The 4,389-nt window shown below is 42.3% G+C and overlaps 1 long non-coding RNA gene across 1 annotated transcript; it reads left to right on the top strand.

Annotated features, from left to right (window-relative positions):
* Positions 1-3,315: 3,315 nt before the first annotated feature.
* LOC135051028 (uncharacterized) lies at positions 3,316-3,946 on the top strand. The gene is made up of 3 exons (XR_010241999.1): positions 3,316-3,363; positions 3,455-3,523; positions 3,722-3,946. It is a non-coding gene; the product is annotated as an uncharacterized LOC135051028 (long non-coding RNA).
* Positions 3,947-4,389: the final 443 nt, after the last annotated feature.

Here is a 4,389-nt window from a genome sequence, read left to right as displayed (position 1 = left end):
GCATACTCAAAACTAAGGGAAGCACAAAGTACAGTACATGAACTACGTTGAATGCCTGGAACGCACGACGTCTGAGACGCACGACGTCTGAGACGCACGACGTCTGAGACGCTCATTGAGCATAAGGACGGTGTCATGGCTGCTGGAAGGGACCGTCCTTATGCTCTGGGTGAGCTGCGTCTCCTCATTTGCTGGCGGGACAGAACTCTCGCCAGCAACGAGGAGAAAATGAGGGCGTACCGGAGGGCCAGCAGGGACATCCTCCGGAGATATAACCGGAGGAGAACGGTGAGGTCACTCCAGAGGAGATGGAGTGACCTCGTTAGGAGGACCCCAAGACGCCTGCAGGCCATAAGGGATTGTAAGTACAGTACTGTACATTACTGTAGATTACTGTACTTTAAGTTACTGTAGTTACAGGTACAGTACATTATAGCAGGGGCTGCTGTAGCAGCAGGTATCCGGTCTATACAGCACTGTATTTGTGGTAAACAAATGGTTAAACAAGGACCAAACATTAACCCGGGTCAAAAGGTCAATTTGTTTTTTGGTGTCGACCTAGATGGTGCGGCTTTTGAAATTGTTTGACACCAGTTACTGTAGGTTGACATGGTCGTTAAGTTGACATGGAAGAAGATCGACATGAGTTTTACATAAACAATTATTACTTTTTTAAACTTGTATATACAGTATACAGTAGTTCTTTACAATCCACGTGGTCTACGATTGTGCAGTGTGTACAGTATCATGCAGTGTATCACAGTGTATCGTGCTGCGTAATTGCAGCGTGTCATGCAGTGTACATTCAGTATATGGTATTGTGCAGTGAGTGTAATGCATAGTGAATCACATCGTGCAGTGTACTGTATACACATGTGGTACTGTAATTGCAGTTTTTTGTGCAGTGTACATTGTATCATATTTTGCAGGGAAATTTTGTCGTATCACGCAGTGCATACAGTATGCAGTGTCGTGCAGTGCATTGTGTGGTTTAATTGCACTGTGTCATGCAGTGTACCTGCAGCGTATTGTGCAGTGTATCGTACATTATCATTCAGTGTAACGTGCAGCTGTAATTGCAGTCTCCTGCCTCCCACGCTGAGAGTACCGATTTTTATACCCAAAGTTCAAGTACAGTAACTATTTTTTTAGTAGATTTGTGTTTCAGATAGTACAGTGTTCTAAGGGACGTTACTGTGGTAGAAATTATTCTAAGGGGTGTTACAGTGGCCTAATGTGTTCTGACGTGCATTACTCTTGCATAATGTGTTATAAGGTTCATGACTGTGGCAGATCTCTACTTTGTGACGTAATGTGGATATACTACTGCACTACTGTGACGTACAGTACAGTAACGTGAATAAGGTGCTCTACTGTGTGACACAACGTGAATCAAGGACAGTACTATGACGTGAATACGGTGCTCTACTGTGTGACACAACGTGAATCAAGGACAGTACTGTGACGTGAATACGGTGCTCTACTGTGTGACACAACGTGAATCAAGGACAGTACTGTGACGTGAATAAACTGCACTACTGTGACATGACGTGAATAAGATGAATTCAGGTGAGTGCTGCATCATCTGTCATGGAATCAATTTATACTGTAATGAACAGTACTGAGATGGTTAAGGGTGGGAGGGCTGCATGCTGATGTGTGTCATAATGTTTATAAGGGCAATGCTAATGTGTGTAACAGTCGCACCAGACTATAAAGGTAGTGTTCTGTCTAATACCCTGGACCTACTGTACTGTAGCGATACTGTAAGTGTACTGTATGTCACATTTAGAAATGTCCCCCTTAAGTTTTGAAGACAGTACAGTACACTATGCCCTCCTGAGTGATTAGGTGCAGGGTACTAGAATGAAGAATTCCATTGATTGTGATGTCATAAAGATGCTGTCAATGTTGAATTTCATTGACTGTACAGTATGCTGCCATTATACTGTATATATATTTTTACAGGGCTGGTAGCAAGACGGCACAGGAGGCGGAACAGGCGCCGCCAAGCTGGTAAGTATTGTCAAATACAGTAGTGTACAGTACATAGTGATTTCTATAGTCCCACCCCCCTGTCCTGACCATCACAGATAACTCGCTGCAATCCGGATGGGAGAGAGGGTGGGACACTTCCTGTGAGATCTGGTTGCCCGTGATGTTAAGAATGTCTGTTTACAAAACTAACTGTAAATATTAAACACACAGTATAAATAACATTGTAGATAGCTGAATACCCGTGCTGCGCTACGGGATGAGGATGGTAAATTACAGTGATAGTTGTTTGTTAATTTACGTTTGACAGCTTCACTTACAGCACTGTTATTTTTTTTCTCGCAGTACCACCACCACCACCACCACCTGCGCTGCCAGGTATTGTGTAACGAGAATTCTGGTGCGACTGTCATCGTTACACTACTGTACATGTGTCCTGGATACTGTATAGTACATGTTACAAATTGACAGCTTCACTTACAGCACTGTTGTTTTTTTTCTCACAGTACCACCACCACCACCACCACCTGCGCTGCCAGGTATTGTGTAACGAGAATTCTGGTGCGACTGTCATCGTTACACTACTGTACATGTGTCCTGGATACTGTATAGTACATGTTACAAATTGACAGCTTCACTTACAGCACTGTTGTTTTTTTTCTCACAGTACCACCACCACCACCACCACCACCACCACCTGCGCTGCCAGGTATTGTGTAACGAGAATTCTGGTGCGACTGTCATCGTTACACTACTGTACATGTGTCCTGGATACTGTATAGTACATGTTACAAATTGACAGCTTCACTTACAGCACTGTTGTTTTTTTTCTCACAGTACCACCACCACCACCACCACCTGCACTGCCAGGTATTGTGTAACGAGAATTCTGGTGCAACTGTCATCATTACACTACTGTACATGTGTCCTGGATACTGTATAGTACATGTTACAAATTGACAGCTTCACTTACAGCACTGTTGTTTTTTTTCTCACAGTACCACCACCACCACCACCACCTGCGCTGCCAGGTATTGTGTAACGAGAATTCTGGTGCGACTGTCATCGTTACACTACTGTACATGTGTCCTGGATACTGTATAGTACATGTTACAAATTGACAGCTTCACTTACAGCACTGTTGTTTTTTTTCTCACAGTACCACCACCACCACCACCACCACCTGCGCTGCCAGGTATTGTGTAACGAGAATTCTGGTGCGACTGTCATCGTTACACTACTGTACATGTGTCCTGGATACTGTATAGTACATGTTACAAATTGACAGCTTCACTTACAGTACTGTTGTTTTTTTTCTCACAGTACCACCACCACCACCACCGTCTGACCAGCAGAGCTCCGGAAGTGGTAATCATTATTTTTGTTACAGACACACTAGTTTCCTACAGTATTACTGTCATTTTTTTATTTTACAATACTTGTTATCTTGTACACACAGACCGCCTCGTTATTGATACGGAGCCAGAGGAGGAGGAGGAGGAAATGGGGGAGCCTTCAGGCCAGCCTGGTAAGAATTGTAATCTACTGTACAGTACTCTACTGTACTGTATTGTACATTTATTATTTATTGATTTATTAACAGTACCAATGGCTTGGGTTTGCGTGACCAGTGGTCAGGATTCCAGCAGTCAAGTGACCGACAGCGGTATCCTGATTGCAGAAATCCCATTGACTTTTCTTTTTGTTTTTTTTATATTCAACACAGATGTCACTTACGTGGACTCTGAGTCGGAGGAGGAGCCACAGTATAGTAAGTACAGTAGGATTTTCTCAAGCCCATTCTTAAAAGTATTGACCAAGTCCACTTTTATTACTTTTCAGGCAGGGAATTCGAAACGTACAGTATTTCCCTCACTGTGAAGACCCCTTTTCGCCTCTGTATGCGAAATCTCCTCTCCTCCAACACGAGTGACTGTGCACGTGTCCTCTGTGTCGATTTTAAATTGGTGCATTATTAAAAAAAATTATAAAATTGCCTTTGTCTGATTATTGCATAAACTAATGTAGAATATTATACAGTAGTAATGTTATTGATGTGTATGAACAGTTATTTTCAGTTTTATTAGTCCTGAATAAGAGTACTGTACATTTTGATCAGTGCAGTACATGGAATCGGATGTTGTAATAAATATTTTTTTTTACATTAATATTGATGCTTTTCCAATAAATATTCAATTTTACAGTATGGTACGGTACAGTACATGAGGGTACCTGTACAGTATGATACGTCATTATGGGGGAGAAATACTGTATCCACTAAATGTACAGTAAAATGTTTTTTTCTTATTACAAACACACAAATGCATCTCAGATGGAAATATGCTATACACAGCAGACAGCTTATGGTGACAGAACTTCCCTACTGTATCCCCA

The sequence above is a fragment of the Pseudophryne corroboree genome, chromosome 2 (assembly GCF_028390025.1).
Source record: "Pseudophryne corroboree isolate aPseCor3 chromosome 2, aPseCor3.hap2, whole genome shotgun sequence".
In the NCBI taxonomy this organism is placed as follows: domain Eukaryota; kingdom Metazoa; phylum Chordata; class Amphibia; order Anura; family Myobatrachidae; genus Pseudophryne; species Pseudophryne corroboree.
The sequence above is the reverse complement of the archived record's forward strand: the minus strand, read 5'-3'. Positions and strand labels throughout refer to the sequence as shown.